Source organism: Vombatus ursinus, unplaced genomic scaffold, assembly GCF_900497805.2.
Source record: "Vombatus ursinus unplaced genomic scaffold, bare-nosed wombat genome assembly UNPS02011334.1, whole genome shotgun sequence".
In the NCBI taxonomy this organism is placed as follows: domain Eukaryota; kingdom Metazoa; phylum Chordata; class Mammalia; order Diprotodontia; family Vombatidae; genus Vombatus; species Vombatus ursinus.
The window spans coordinates 9,666,029-9,683,249 of record NW_020951112.1 but is presented as its reverse complement, the minus strand read 5'-3'; the positions used below and the strand labels follow the sequence as shown (position 1 = coordinate 9,683,249).

Sequence of the window (17,221 nt, the reverse complement as noted above, 5' to 3'; positions counted from 1 at the left end):
ATATTGCTTTCCAGATTGACTGGATAAATCAATGTCTCCTGCAACACAGCATGTTTGTGTGATTCTGGTCCCACATCTACAACTTTCATCTTCTGTCACTTTCATCTTCTGTTCTCTTGGAACAAGGATCTGTATGGGTATGAGTTGTTTTGATCTGCCTTTCTCTCTCTTATTTATTTATTTTTTTATTTGTTTTCGTTTTCAACATTCATTCACTCCTATAAGATTTTGAGTTCCAATTTTTTTCTCCCTCCCTTCCCCCTCCCCAAGACAGCAAGCTATCTCATATAGGCTGTATATGGACAATCATATTAAACGTATTTGCACATTAGTCATGTTGTGAAAGAAGAAACGGAACAAAAGGGAAAAATCAAGAAAAAAAAGTGAAAATAGTGTGCTTTGACCTGCATTCATACTCTGTAGTTCTTTCTCTGGATGTGGATAGCATTTTCCATCATGGGTCTTTTGGAATTGTCTTAGATCACTGTATTACTGAGAAAAGCCAAGTCTATCAGAGTTGGTCATTGCACACTGTGACCGTTACTGTGTACAATGTTCTCCTGGTTCTGCTCAGTTCACTCAGCATCAGTTCACGTAAGTCTTCCAGGTTTTTCTGAAGTCTGCCTTAGAGCAAGGACCTTTTCTGTGTCCTGGATCCCTCTTTCTGCATTTCCCTTAACAAAGGTTTGGATCATTTTATCATATGGTTGCCAATTGCTTATACTGCTTCATTTGAGAACTGCCTGCTCACATCCTTTGATAACATGTATTAGGGAATGGTTCTTGTTCTTATATATTTATATTGATTCTTTATGTATGTTGGATATTAAGCCTTTATCAGAAAAATTTGCATGAAGATTTTTTCCAAATTAAATGTGTCTTCTGATTCTAACTGCATTTATTTTGCTTGTAGAGAAGATTTTTTAATTGTACGTTTTATCTTTTATGATCATTTCTGTCTCTTATTTGTATAAGAATTCTTTAATAAGTAAAAATTATCTTCCTTTGTCATTTTTTCTTTTTTTAACGACAAGCTCTTTTGTATTCAGGCCATATATCCATTTTGATATGTGGTATATGTGGATATACGACATACATCTATTGTGGTATATGGCTTAAGATCACTTAACCTAAGTTTTGCCAGATAGCTTTCCAGTTTTACCAGCTAATTTTATTAAATAGGGAATCCTTATCCCAGTAGTTAGTGCCTATGGGTCTATAGACCATTGCATGGTCAATTGCTTCTATGTCTTGTGTATTTAATCTTTCCCTATTAATCAACCTTTCTCTTTTTTAACCAGAGCCAAATTGTTTTGATGATTTTTGCATTTATAAAATAGTTTGAGATACAATACTGCTAAACCCCCTTAATTCCTACTTTTCCCCCCTTACATTCCTTTAGATTCTTGACCTTTTGTTCCTCATGATGCATTTTGTTATTATTTTATCTAAATCTATAAAATAGCCATTGGTAAGTCAATTTGATGTGGCACTACATCTGTTAATTTTTTTCTTTAAAAATCAGTCCTTGAGTCTTCTTTTATTTCTATGAAAACTGTTTTGTAGTTGCTTTCATTTAAGCCCTGGGTGTGTCTTGATAGGTGGCGATGCGATACCTGTGACATTATCTATTCTGTAGTTACTTTGCTTTAATTTCTTTTTCTATCTTTCCCTTGGATTTTGTTAGTAATAGTCAGAAGGGCTAATGACTGGTGGATTTATTTTCTTTTCTGGGACTTTACTGAAATTATTCATTGCCTTGTTCAACTTTTAACAAACTCTCTAGTGTTCTCTAGGTAAACCGTCATGTTATCTCCTAATAAGCATCATTTTGTTTCCTTCTTTGCTTATGAAAATAGGCAAATGTATTTTTCTTGTCTTATTGCTATAGCTAGTATTTCTAGAAGTATATTAAATAATAGTGGTAATAATGGCCATTGTGGCTTTGCCCCTGGTCTTACTGGAAAGGCTTCTAGAGTTTCTCCTTTTATTAATTTTTCATTTTAATTTTTGATAGATACTCTTTTTTTTCTTTTTTTATGGTAATTTTAATTTTTTTTTTTTGTTTTCAACATTTACTTCCACAAGATTTTGAGTTCCGATAGATACTCTTAAACAATGATCTCCCAAACAGTTAATTTAAATGAGCTTTAACAGCAAAATTAAAATTTAGCTCCCTTTGAACTTATAAGGGAGAGCTATAACCTTGGGTAACAATTTCACTTTTCTGAGCCTTGGTCTCTTTATCTTTAAATTGAGTAGGCTAGACTAATAACCTCTAAGTTCCCTTCTCGCTTCAGAACTATGATCCTTTATTTGATCCCATGTTATTGTACGTTTGCCCGTGTCTAATTAGATCTCTGTTGTTTGGGCCAACTATTAGCAAGCAAAGATCCATCATGTACCCAGAATCAGAGGTGGGCCCTGGGCCTACACAGAAGAAATTTCCTAGGATCATTGAATCTTCAATTCATAGCTGGAAGGGACCTAAGAGGTCATCGAGTCTGCTTTGTCTACTTGAGTAGGATTCTTTTCTATATCATTACTGACCACCAATTATCCAGCATTTGCTTTGGAGACCTCAAATGAGGGGAGGAAACCCACCATCTTGAGTCCTACACCTTTGGATAGCTCAGTGGTGAACAAGTTTTTTCCTGATATCAAGTCTACATTGGCCTCATTACAACCTGCACACCCTGTTCCTGGCTCTGTCCTTTAGGGCAAAGTAGACCAAGTCTCATCTCTTCTTTCTCTCTTTTCCTTCCGTATTTCCTTCCCTCCTCAAGGAGCTCACAGTCTAATGTATACCAAATATACAATATACCTATAAGTGTATGATATACCTTGTCTTCTGCCTCTTTTTGTATCCCTATCACCTACTATGTGCCAGTGCCTGGCACATAGTAGACACTTAGTAAACATTTATTGATGTGACAGGTGTTTGCAATTTTTGCTAGTAGTTAGGTCACTTTTATGAAATGCACTTTGTAGGTGGGTACTGTGTGTATAGGAGTGGAGGAGAGATAATTTCTTCATCTCCTCTTCCTTAGACAAGCCTGTAGAGGCTCCTCTTGATACTTTCCTGTGTTCATAGTCAGCCAGGAGCTTATTGCAGGCCTTAATCTCAATCACATTTTCTTTCATCTTCAAGCATAGACTGTAATATATACGGTGTTCAAACTTTTTGGTTTCCTGATGTCTTCAGAGTTGTTGTTAAGTTATTTTTCAGTCATGTCCAACTCTCTGTGACCCCATTTTTTGGGTTTTCTCATCAAAGATCCTGGAATGGTTTGCCATTTCCTTCTCCAGCTCATTTTTCAGATGAGGAAACTGAGGCAAATAGGGTTAAGTGACTTGTCCGCAGTCACACAGCTAGTAAGTGTCTGACACCAAACTTCAACTCATGAAGGGGAGTCTTCCTGATTCTAAGCCTAGTGCTCTGTGCACCATGGCACCACCTAGCTGCCCTGTCTTCAGAGTAGATGGCACAAAGTGCTTGTTCTCATCCAGATCACCTGAAGTGTGTGAATGCTGCCTGTTCTTTTTACTTTTCCAATGCCCGTATGCCTACCATTCAGTGAGCCAGAGTGTTTTTCTAGCATCAGGCATTAGTGCAGACAGTAACAGGCTTCCGGATGATTAGCTCATCTTTAATCAGCATCCAGATCTGCTGACAAGAGTTGGCATTGGCTGTTTTTTTGTGGTCTCACTGGGGTCAAGTCAAACCTTCCTCTATCCACTTTGAAAGACACTGTACACAAGGCTCTTCTGAAGCCTTAGCATACTCGTGGTTACGGCCGTAGAGCAGAAAAGGAAAGGCCACAAGGATAGACTTGAGGAAAGCCACCACGTCACCCAGGTGTCTTTTTTGTTAATTATTTGTTTACTAACATAGTGCCTAACACAAAGGAGGCACTTAATAATTGCATGGTGGGAAATGTGTCAATGATATCCAGCGTCCTTCCTTTGAGACAGTTAGCTTGCTAAGTTTAGATTGTACAACTGAGATGGAAGCATTATTCTGAGCTGAGAATTCAGTCTTACTGCTTAATTCTTCATTTCTGGTGCATCTGGTTTGTGGGCTCTAGAGAAGTTGACCCTGAGTCTACCCAGATACCTAGAAACACTCTCACTTAGCGCAATACTAGGAAAGGAAACCTAGGACCAGAAACCACAGATGTGTAGCTGCTCATTACCTCCTGATCCCTCCTTCTTTCCCTCCCTCCCTCCCTTCCTTACTGCCTTTCTCTTTCTCTCCCTCCCCTCTTCTGCTTTTCCTCTCTTCTACCCTCCCTTCTTTCCTTCCACCTTTCCTCCCTTTCTCCTTTCTTTCCTTCCCTCTCTCCCTCTCTTCCTTCCTTTCACCTTTTCTCCTTTCCTGCCTTCTTTCCTCTCTCCCTTTTTTCTTTCCTTCCTCCCTCCTTCCTTCCATTGCACACACCATAGCAACACTTACCTCATGCCCGTCCGTCACTTTGTACAGTCCTTTTCCATCAAAGATATATCAGCACCCTTCCCATTATCTGGTCGCCTCAGATACCGTGGAGGAATATGTGACTTGTGAGGACCAGGATAGACCTCATATAGGAAGTGATACTTCAGCTCAACTTTGAAGGAAGCCGGCGTTTCTAAGAGGCCACAGTCAGGCAAGAATGCATGTGACGCATGGGCACTAACCTGAGCAGCGACGCAGAGATGGCAGATGTAATATCTTGTAAGAGGGAGAGAAGATGAGACTGTTTGATTCAAATATTTTTGTTATTGTTGTTTCAGTCATGTCTGATTCTATTTGGGGTTTTCTTGGCAAAGGTCTCCAAGTGGTTTGCCATTCCCTTCTCCAGCTCATTTTACAGATGAGGAGACTGAGGCAAACAGGGAGAAGTGACTTGCCCAGGGTCACACACCTAGTAAGTATCTGGGGCCAGTTTTAAACTCACGAAGATGAGACTTCCAGACTCCGGGCCCATCTTTCTACCCACCATGTCACTTAGTTCCCCAACTATACAGCGTGTAAAATGGAGTAATGTGTAATAAAGGAAAGGTAGGCCAGAGCCAGACTGTGAGAGTTTTTATATAACAAAGAGAAGAATGAATACTTTTATCCTAGGTGCAGCCACCAGAGCTCTTTGAGTCCAGGGAGTGTTTTGATTAGATCTCTGTTTTAGGAAGTTTTGTGGTGGAGGGATTGAATCAGTGCTACGAGAGACCGTTGAGAGTCTGGGGGAGAGGTGATGAGAGTTTGTGTGAGTGGACAGAAAGGGGCATGTATAAGAATTGTCCTGGAAGTAGAATTAATAACAAAATTGGGTAAGTAGTTTATAGGATCATAGATTTTTGAGCTAAGAAAGGACCTTAGAAATATTTTGTTCAATATCTCCCCCTGCCAAGCCCCAGTTTTACCGATGAAGAAACTGAGGCTCAGAGATGTAAGTGACTTGCTGGGTTCGTACAACTAGTGAGTGTCTGAGGCGGTATTCGAACCCAGGTTTTCTTGTCTCCAAGTCGAGTGTTCTAGTCACTACCCCTAGAGAGGGAGGGGGAGGGGAGCGAGGTATCTGGAGATGACTAAAGTAACAGATCTGGGCATCTCAAAGGATGCCGGTGCCCTTTGTAGAAAGAGGAAAGTTTGAGAGAGAGAAGGCTTTGGAGGGAGAGAGATAATGAATTCTGTTCTGGTCATGCTGAGTTGGGAGTGCTTATTAAGTATCTATTCACTCTATTACTGGGAAAATTGAGTTAGACAGAAAACTGTCTTCTGAGGACAGTCTGAGACAGCACTGAGCCGGACAGATGTGTAAAGGTGAAGCAGACGGCAGATGGTCATTTATTTTGTTTTCTTTTTCTTTTTTTTTTAAAAAAATTCCAATTTAAAAAACATTAAATAAAAACCCATGAGCATTTTCATATAGAAAATAGAACCTAAAAAGGGGATTTCATATGAAACTGTGAGTCTCTGTTCCACACAGCTTGCTTATCTTTAATTTTTTGTATCACCCCAAACAGCAACTTTTTTATCAAATGTTTTCCACATATCTGACGTTTTCTTTTTCAAAGTGGCCACTAATCATAGTTGACATTGAAATGATACCTTTTATCGTTTAAACGTAAAGCACCTAAAAGTGTGGTCTCTCCCTGAAAGGTAGATGATAGCAATTATGTTCCTGCAGTGACATTGAGGTATACATGAAGGTATGCAGGTAAAAATTCATTCCCTCGGGTGCTCTAGCTTGGGGGTGGCCGGTACTATTTGGTCAAAAAACATTTCTTAAATAGTTGTAGGGGAAAGGCAGCAGGGCTTTCAAGTGATTTAATCCAATCTCTTGGTTTTATAGATAGGAAACTGAGGCCCAGAGGTCTTAAGTCTCTCTTGACTAAGGTTGTCTTGACAAGTACCCTGTGGAAACAGAATCGACTAAACCTGGAGATTTCTCAGGGGACCCATTGGAGCTTTTTGAGGTGGAGAACCAGCTGATCAGGCCTGTGCTTTAGAATGATCATCTTGGCAGTCACTTTTGCCTTTTATTACGTTTCTTTGTTTCATGGATTGCTATGGCCAAGAAATTCGTCACTGATGGCCACCTACTCATAATGAGGCTCATTACCAGTGGGTGGCAAGTCTGGTCTCAGACAGGAGACACAGTCTGTCCCTGGGATTATACTTAAATCCTTTCTGGTTTGCTAAAACCTGCTAGAACTTGGATTCGGTCAACATTACCTTTGAGAATCCAAGGCCACTTTCACACCATAAGGAAGTACTGGAGTAAAACTCTTGTCCAGAGGGATTTGTTTGTTTGTTTGTTTGTTTGTTTGTTTGTTTGTTTGTTTTTTAAGGATAGGGGTTAACGGATCATATCTGTAGGCAAAAAGAGAAGGCTAGATTGAATAATGGATTGGACTAGATGAAATAAATGATCAGTGAGATCAGCCCCTCGAAGAGTCAGGAAGGCATGGGCTCTACCTGCTGAGCTTAACAAGGAGAAGTGCCATGTCATTCCCAGTCTGGAGTACAGAAGTGACAAAAGCTAAAGACAGAGATTTCAGGAAATGGCAGATGGGGAAGAGCAGGGAATTCACAGGAAATGGCCTCGATTTTCTTCCACAATTCAATCTATTAGTCAACAAACATTATTTAGGACCTTTTATGGGCCAAGTGCAGTGGTAAGTGTTGGAGGAGGAAGCCGGGTCGTCTTCTGAGAGTGAAGGAGGGAGCATTTATCAAGTGCCAGCGTCTGCCAGGGACCGTTGGAGGTTCTGGGGGTACAGAGAGAAATGAGACTGACCCTGTTCTTAAGGAGCTTACATTCTACTGAAGGAATCCAACACAGAACAGGCAAGTAAATATTCCATCTCTGTCTCTCACATGCATATACATACATACATACATATATATGCACACACATACATATATACACACATATATAATCGTTATATAATATAGTATTGTATAATCATATATACTTATATAATTGTGTGTACATATGTACTTATGTACATAAGTCTATGTGTACTTATATATACTTAATATAATATGGTATATATAGCATATATGATATATATCCACTGTATATCATATAAATGCATTTGCTGTTATTCAGTCATTTTTTAGTCATATCCAACTCTTTGTGACCCCATTTGGGGTTTTCTTGGCAAAGATACTGGAGTGATTTGCCATTTCCCTCTCATACATACACACATATACACACATACATATATATGCACACACATATATACTATATATCCATATATTTATGCATTCTGTTTATTTTGTGAATGTGTGATGTCACACAGACATATATACACACATATATATATACATATATACACATATATATGATGTATATCCAGATATTTCTGCATTCTATTTATTTTGTGTATGTGTGATATGTGTGTATATACCAGTACTGAAGTGTCAGTCAGAGATGAATAAAAGAATTGCCAAGCATGGTCTGGGGCCATTATAGCCTTGACAGCATGGATTTTTTTTTTTAAGGCAATTGGGGTTAAGTGACTAGCCCAGGGTCACACAGCTAGTAAGTGTCCAGTGTTTGGTCTGAGGCCAGATTTGAACTCAAGTCCTCCTGACTTCAGGGCTGGTGCTCTATCTGCCGCGCCACCTAGCTCCCCCTTTGACAGCATGGATTTTTAATGGAGCCAGCCAGCCAGTTGGGCAGGTTTCTGCATCTTCCTTTAGTAGATCATGACTCGGAGCAGAGAGGGTCAATGGTGGGCTTGACCCAGAGTTAGGAATTGGGGGATAAAAAGTTAAAGGACAGGAGTTTTAAGGGTGGAAGACCAGGCCTTATTGAAATGATGAAGGATTGTCCCAAGAATGTAAAGTGAGGGACATAAAGCCCCAAACGACCACAGTGAATGGGGAGAATCAGGAGGCTTTGATGAAGAGAAGAATAGGTTGAGAAAGACATGAGATGAAGGGGAGGGTGAAATGTCACTGCATGGAACCCAAGCAGGGGTCCTGCCTCTTCTTTGATTTTCTTCTTGCCCCCAAACAGCTATTTTTTTAAAAAAAATCTCCTTTTTCTGGTCCTGAGCATTTCTTTATCTTTGCTTTATTTCCCATTCATTGTAGGTTCTGGATTTTAGTGTTGGCTGTCATTATTCTTATAGGACCGTGCTCCTCTTCTGTATTCATCCTCAGGGCCCTGCCTCTTGGCCTCCATCCTGTGTATGTCTTCTTTTTAATCTCGGATGGTTGATGAGTTTCCCCAGTAATGACACACATCATTTATCTCTCATGGCTTTGGAAAGGCAAACAACTTTCTCCTGTTCTTTCTTCATTGAAGACAAGAGTTATCGAGCACCTACTAAGCGTGAGAACTTTTACTAAAGGAGATACATGAGACCCAGACCCTGCTCCTCAAGTAGTTTATGGTCTAGTTGCAGGAGAAGGGTGAGGAGGGGGATGGGGAAGGAAATACTCATTCAGATGTGATTCTTTATAGTCCGTTCCGTGAATCCTTCATAGAGTTCTTGTGAGATCTTGGTCAAGTTACAATATCTCAGGGCCTGTTTCCTAAGCTATAAAATAAAGGGGTTGGACTAGATGACTTGAAAGGTATCTTCCATCTCTATATCTGTGATCCTATAATGATGCAGTGGAGGGAAAAAGGGTAGAGGATGCTAAAAAAAAATCACCTAATTTTTAGACTACTTCTATATGTGAATTGAACTGTTGGGAGGAAGGGAGAGGTGTTGTTTTCAATCATGTCCAACTCTTTGTGACCCCACTTAGGCTTTTCTTGGCAAAGATACTGGAACATTTTGCCATTTTCTTCTCCAGCTCATTTTACAGATGAGAAAACTGAGACAAATAGAGTTAAGTGTCTTGCTAGGGTCTGAGGCTAGGTTTGAACTCAGATCTTCTTGACTACAGGCCCAGTGCTCTATCCATTGTGCCAGCTAGCTGCCCCAAGGGAGAGGTGAAAGATGTAGCAACAATCCATGTGAGAAAAGCCTATTTTCTAATGGACTTCAAGTTCAATTAGCCAACAACGTGATACTGGGTTTGGGTAGTTCAAGGTGAATCCCCAGGACACCTTCTTTTACTATACGATGCTCCACTGTCTTGGGACATTTTCTCAAAAAACAAGAGATGTGGAAATAGAACAGAGGTGTCCGCATCCCAGCCATGAAGAGACAGCCCAACCGAAAAGACTGAACAGCAGCAACCTATCATGGTCCCAGCACAAGGGCTCAATCCAAAAGCAAACAAAGACCGCCATTAGCAGTGAAACAGGGTTTTCCCTGAAACTTTTGTTCATTTGTTGACTAATCAACTGATGGAACTTCCTATTTGGGATCAGTCTGTCAGTTATCTCTTATTTATTAAGAAACTATTATGTGCCAAGTACTGTGCTAAGTAAGCTCTGGGGATACAAAGAAAGGCAAAGGACAGTCTCGGCTCTCAAGGAGCTCAAAGTATCCTGGTGGGGAGGGGAAGCTAGGTGATGCAGTGGATAGAGCTCCGGCCTTGGAGTCAGGAGGACCTGAGTTCAAATCTGGCCTCAGACACTTGACACTTACTAGCTGTGTGACCCCGGGCAAGTCACTTAACCCTGATTGCCTTGCCAAGGGAAAAAAAAAAGTCTAAAGGGGGAGACAATATGCAAACAACCATGCACAAATAAGCTATAGACAGGCTAAGTTGGGGGTAGTGTCAGAGGGAAGGCTCAAAGGTTAAGGAGGACTGGGAATGACTTTTTGCAGAAGGTGGGATTTTCAAAAAAATAAAATTCAATTAAAGAAAAAGGTGGGACTTTTGCTGAGACCTTCAAAGATGCCATGGAATGGAGATGAGGAGGAAGAACATTCTAGACATGGCGGACAGCCAGTGAAAGTGCTTGGTGTTGGGAGATGGAGTATTTTTGCAAGAAACAGGAAGAGGGGCAAAGTACTGGATTGCTAAGTTTTTGGAGGGGAGTAAGGTGCAAGAAGACTGGAAAGGTGTGTGTGTGTGTGTGTGTGTGTGTGTGTGTGTGTGTGTGTTGGGGGTGGGGTGCAGATAAGGAAGAGCTTTGGAAGCCAAACACAGGATTTTATATTTGATCTTTTATTAGGTATTAGGTAAGCCAATGAAGTTTATTGATTTGGGGAAGGGGGTAATAGGGTTAGATTTGCATTTTAGGAAAACCAATTTGGCAGGTGAGTGGAGGATGTATTGGAGTGGGAGGCACAAAGCAGGAAGACCAACCAGTAGGCTGTTGAAATGGTCTAGGGGTGAAGTGATAAGGGCCTCCACCAGGGTCATGGCAGTGTCAGAGGACAAAAGGGGGCATATGTGAGAGATGTTACAAAGGTAGAAACAACAGACCTGGCAACGGATTGGATGTTTGGAGTAGGGGATGAGAGAGAGCGAGGAGACAAGGGTGACACCAAGGTTGTGAGTCTAGATGACTAGGAAGATGGTGGTGCCTTGGAGACAAAGAGGGAAATTTAGGAGAGAGAAGGATTTGGGGGGAAATATAATGAATTCCGTTTTGAACATGTTGAATTTCAGACATCTACGAGATATCCAGTTCAAGATGTCTAACATCCAGACATAAAGATGCCAATGGAGATGTGAGACTAGAGGTCAAGAGAGAGGTTAGGTCTACTCAAGTAGATCTGAGATTCGACTACATAAAAACTCATAGGACATAATGAGATCGCCAACTGAAATGTATAGAGGGAGAAGAGAAGAAGGCCCAGGACAGAGCCTTGGGAGACTCTGTTAGTGGTCACGATGTGGATGAAGAGCTCCCAGAGAAGAGAGAGGAGAGGTCAGAAGGGTGGAGGAGAACTACCCTTTCAGGCAGTGTCATAGAAACCTAAGGAGAAGAGTATCAAGGAAAAAGAGGGTGATCTCCAGTGTCAAAGGCTGCAGAGAGGTCAAGAAGGCTTGAGAGAAGGCTGTTGTATTTAGCAATTAAGAGATCACTAAGGACTTTGGAGAGAGAGCAGTTTCAGGTGAATGATGAGGTCAGAAGCCAGACTGTAGAGAATTAGGAGGAGAGAGAGAAGAGAGGAAGTAAAGGCACCTGTTGTAGAGGGTCTTCTCAAGGAGTTTAGCCAAAAAAGGGAGGAGAGATACCAGAAGAAAGCTAGCCGGAATGGACCTATCAAATGAGGGGTTTTTGAGGATGGGGGAGATAGGGGCAATTCTGTGGACAGTAGGAAAGGAGCCGGTAGATAGGGAGAGATGGTATATTAGTGAGAGCAAGGGGATGCTAGAGGGGGCAGTCTGCTGCCCCGAATGGCATGGAGTGAGATCACATGGGCACGTAGAGGGGTTTGCCTTGGCAAGGAGAAAGGCCACTTCATGTGAGACAGGGGTGAAGATAGTGGCAGGAGGCATCTGTGTGATGTGCTTTCTCAGAACGTCCTCAATTGCTTCAGTGAAATTTGATTCAAGGCTCTCAGCTAGGAGGGATATAGATGGGGGAGGGGGGTGCTCAGGGGACACTATGGGAAGCTTTAGGATAGATGAAAAAGATGGGAAACACCAATGTGGTGAGTGGGTTAGCAAATCAATTTTGGACATATAAAAGGATTGCCTTGTTGTAGTGAGGGCCAGTTGAGATTATGTACCATAACTTGTAATTGACCCAGCCAATGTGGTTTCATGATTTTTTCCAATTTTGTTCAGCAGCAGAGTAGGAGAGAAGGCAAAAGCAGATGGTGGGGGTAATCCAAGTCTGGGGTTTGGAAGGACAAGGTCTTCCATAGGCTAAACAGGCAAAGGACGTAAGAGAAGAGGACGGTGTAGAGCTGAACTGATTCACCAAGGTATCAAGATGGGGAAGATGTGATGACCTCAAACAGAACTGGGGGGTCAAAGAATTGGAGGTAATTGTGAGTACAAAGGACAGGGTTTGGAGTTGCAAGGCAGAGACAGAGGTAGAATGTTAACAGATTATGATTAGATAAAGGAATTTCAGAATTTATGAACGTTTGTGGGTGATGGCATGCTCGACGGTATCGTCATCTCTGTGTGTACCTGTAGTCAGGTGAAGGAACAGGTCATGGAAAATGAGAGATGGAGAGGTTAGGGTATTTGAGGGAGTGTCACTCATTATGTGTGTTAAAATCCTCTGGTATGAGAGCAGGAGTTAGGAAAGAGGGCATGGCTGTTAACCAGGCTCTGAATTCATCGAGGAGGGAAGGAGAACGTCCTGGCGGTCTGCAGACAACAACTACCAGAATCTTGATTAACGGATAAATATGTATTGAATGGAGATCAAAGGAGTAGAGGTTACTGAGTGATGGGCGGTAGAAGGAGGGTCTGCAATGGTCATGGGGAGCAAGGAGTGACCCAACTGGCCCACCACAACCAGAGAGTGCATCAATGAGCATCCATCATTGGAAAGGGCAGCCAAGGAAGCTGTAGTCAGCAGGGAGCCAGGTGTCAGTGATACAAAAAAGATGAAAGAAGCGGGTAAGGGAAAGGCTAAAGATGAAAGAATGTTTGGTCTCTATGGAGCAAGAATTCCAGGGAGCACAGTGGGAGGGGTGAGTAGCTTTAGAGGGGGAGGTTGAGAAGAATGGAAATAAGGGAGTGACCAGTGGAAAAGGCTTTGAGCAACGATCAGAGGTTCTTATCTTGGGGTCCATAGATAGGTTTCAGGGAATCTGTGACCTTGGGTAGGAAAAAAAACCCAACTATATCTTTGTTTTCACTAACCTCTAATTAAAATTTAGTATTAATCAGTTATTTAAAAGCATTATACTGAGAATGGGCCTGCTAGGATTTACCAGACAGCTAAAGGGCTCCATGATGCAGAAAAGGTTAAGAAACCCTATTCTAAGTGAAAGAAACGTACAGAAAAAACATGATAGTATAAGCTTCTCACTGAGGTTTTCCTTTTTTCTAGAGTAGATGGTGAGAGTTTTTTTAAGGGCGGGGGAAAAAACAAACAAGCAAGCAAACTCTCACAGGGTCAGAAGAAGACTTAGAAATCGTAGATTTAGAAGGGGAAGGCACTATAGGGGTCATCGCCCCCAACCCCTTCATTTTACAGACGAGGGAACTCAGACACAGATGTCCATTAACCCACAAGGAGTAGAATTGGGATTCAAACCCAGATGGAGAGGTAACGTGCAAGAGCTCTGGGCTTAGCGTCACGGAGACCTGGGTCCTAATCCTGCCTCTGATAGTTACACACTGAATGGCCTTGAGGATGTGCCTGTATAAAATAAGGGAGCTCAACTCCTAGCCCCTCTGGTCCCTTCCAGCTCCAAGGCTCTGTCTGATCTTTTGACTCCATCTGGGGTCTTCTCTCTGTCTTTTTCTATTTCATCCTTCTCCCCCCATTCCTACCCCCCCACCTCTTTTGATACATTTATGCTTTAAAGAATTGCTATTTGAGCTCTAAGTGTTAGTAGCATAAAAATGAACATAAATCAATTTGTGTCTGAATTTACTCTCAGTACTCCCTGGGGACTTGACGAAATGTCATCCCCCCCCTTTTTTTTCCTACCCAGTAAGCTGCAGAAACTCTACATTATTTTACATCCTATTAAGAGCCTTTTTTTGGTCTGATTTTTGAAGAGGACATTTATTGCCTAGAAAGGCATGCTTGATCTAAGGCAATCATGCCCATTAGGAACTAACCGAATGCTGTTGTTATTTTTTAAACGGCTTTAAGACCATTTAAAGGCGCTATAATCACTAGGGCTCCATCCTGAACAGGTGATTTATATTCATTTTTATCTTTGGGAAGCCCTTCAAGATTGCTCCGCAGTCATTACTTCCAATCTGTCCAAAGGGAGAGCGTGTCCCTGAAACTGGAAGAGACACAAGCATGAAGCCACATTGAGAATCAATGGAGGAAATGACATGGCTTAGGTCCGCAGAGTCTCATGTCTGGGATCTAACGTTGGAAGCCGTCACGGAGCCTGGCATGAGTCATGATCTCCAGTAGTTCATTGATGAAAGCCCTCGGGCAGTAGGGCCGGCAGTCTCCGAGGGAAAGGGGAGGTCCCGAGGTTATGGTGGGAGGAGATAGGAAGGAACCAGTGCAAATAGGACTATGGGTGTTCTCCCATGGGAAATCTAGTGCCTGAGACCAACGGAATCCTAGATTTCTAAGCCAAAAGGGACCCAGGAGAGCACATGTACCTCATTGTTGCATTAATGGTTTGGCTCAAGGTTTGGGGCTCAGAAAACTCTTTGTAACCCATCGTAATATATTGTAGAACTAATGTTGGGCACAAGGGCAGAATTTGTTGTTCAGTCATTTTTGGTCACGTCTGACTCTTCATGACTCCATTTGGGGTTTTCTTGGCAAAGGTATTGGAGTGGTTTGCATTTCCTTCTCCCAATGAGGAAACTGAGGCAAACAAGGTTAGGTGACTCGCCCAAGGTCACACAGCTAGTAGGTGTCTGAGGCTGGATTTGAAGTCAGGTCCTCTAGACTCCAGGCCTGGTGTTCTATTTACTGTGCCACAATTATATAATTATAACTTCAAAAGGCACAAATTTGAGTACATGGGACTACATGGATTTGAACTCAGGAAGATGAGTTTTCCTGACTCCAGGCCAGGTGCTCTACGCGGTGAACCACTTAGCTGCCCCCTTGGTCGCCCTGGACTTAATGAAGTCGCTTAACTTCTTTGGGACTCAGTTTTCTCATCTTTGAAAGGAGGGGGTTTAGACTCAGTGACCTTTAGCCTCCCTCCTGCATCTATCCTATGAAAATGTCTTTTTGGATTAAAAGATCTTTACAGTCCCGTCTAGCCCTAGGATTCTGATAGGATTATTATAAAATATTCGTTATCTATTCACCAAACCAATTCCCCTTCACGACCTCCATGAGATAAATTCCTGTTTGTCTAGTTTTGCTGCCCAAGGATGTAATGTGGATAAAATGAGATAAAGGGCTTTGCAAACCTACTTTGGGTTGCCTTTTCCCCTGTAAGAATTAAAGGTACATTTTTTTTTTCTTTTTGACCAGACCTGTGATGTTAGTGGTGTAGGGAATTCCAGGTGAGGAGCTCCCTCCACCAACACAGATGGATGCCTTCTCTGTGGCTTACAGTCTTACAGAGTTAAGTGACATTCCCAGGGTCACCAGCTAGGATCTGTCAATCTGTTGTTCACTTGTTTCAGCTGTGTCTGACTCTTCATGACCTCATTTGGGGTTTTCTTGGCAGAAATATTGGAGTGGTTTACCATTTCCTTCTCCACTCATTTGACAGATGAGGAAGCTGAGGCAAACAGGGTAAAGTGACATACCCAGGGTCACACAGCTAGTAGTTTGCCATTTCCTTCTCCGACTTATTCTTACAGATGAGGAAACTGAGGCGCAAACCAGGTGAAGTGACTTGCCCAGGGTCACTTAGCTAGTAAATAGCTGAGGACAGATTGGAACTCAGGTCTTCCGGACTCCCGCTGCACCACCTTGCTGCCCCAGTCAATCAGGCTATCGACAAGCATTGACTAAGTCCAGTCTGTGTGCCAGTTGCTATCCTCAACACCGGGCATGTGGAGACAAGAGAAACAGCCCCTGACCTCAAGGAACTTACATTCTAATGGGGGAGGGGGAGGGCAACAAGATAAACATACCAGTTGTCCCAAAAGTCTTTGGGTTGTTTTAAGCTCTAATAGGAGATTTTATATCCTTTTAACATAGGGTTTTATATTTGATCCTGGAGGTGATATGGAGCCACTAGAGTTTATGAGCTGTCTCCAGTTCATCCTGTTTATGTCTTATTAGTACAAAATGTTTGCATGTTATTTGCCTATTTCCACCTCCCCTACTTCCCTCGTCCCTGCTCCTGCCCCAGGGGTCCCTTAAGATCAGGGACTATCTTTTTTTCCTTCTGTTTTTGCCTTTCTTCATATCCCCAGAATTCTGCACAATAGTAAATGCTTAATAAATGCTTGTTGATTGACTATTGAATAGGGAGGTAACATGTTCATAGAATAAAGAATAAGAATAAAATGCTGTGAAAACAGGTCTTAGTGGTGCAATGTCTAGAGTGCCAGGCCTGGAGTCAGAAAAAACTCATCTTCCTGAAGTTCAAATCCTGCCTCAGATGCTTCCTAGCTATGTGACCCTGGGCAAATCACTTAACCCTGTTTGCCTCAGTTTCCTCATCTGTAAAATGAGCTGGAGAAAGAAATGGCAAACTACTCCAGTGTCTTTGCCAAGAAAACCCCCAAATGTCATCACAAAGGGTCATACCCAATTGAAACAACTGAATAACAACAATACAAGTCTTGGGTGGAAAGAAGATGGCTCCTATATCTGTAATGAATGGTGCATGTTAAAAAGCAAAGCCTTCTGCTTGTTCAATACAGTAACTTCCCAACCTTTCTGGTCACTCAGCTCAGCACTCTGAAAGGAATATGTGGCCATATTCACTTTAAGAAAAGGGGGCTGATGTATAGACTGATGCTGAGTGAAGTGAGCAGAACCGGGAAAACATGGTGCATAGTAAACAGCCACATTGTGCGATGACTGACTTTGATAGACATAGCTATTCTCAGCAATGCAAGGATCTAAGACATCTCCAAAGGACTCATGGTTGAAAGTGCTATCCACATCAGAGAGGGAACTGTGGAGTCTGAGTGCAAGTTGAAGTATACTATTTGCTCTTTTTTTTCTTCTTCTGTTTTGTTTTGTTTCTTCTTTCTTGTGGTTCCTCCTATTAGTTCTAATTCTTCATTACAGCATGACTAATATGAAAATATGTTTAATAGGAATGTATATGTAGAGCCTAT

At 41.9% G+C, this 17,221-nt stretch overlaps 1 protein-coding gene across 1 annotated transcript in view; it reads left to right on the top strand.

Annotated features, from left to right (window-relative positions):
* Window positions 1–17,221, top strand: part of PLXNC1 (plexin C1) — a gene marked incomplete at its 5' end in the record, with an annotated part of 215,740 nt that overhangs the window by 159,348 nt on the left and 39,171 nt on the right. The gene's annotated exons all lie outside the window — the stretch shown is intronic.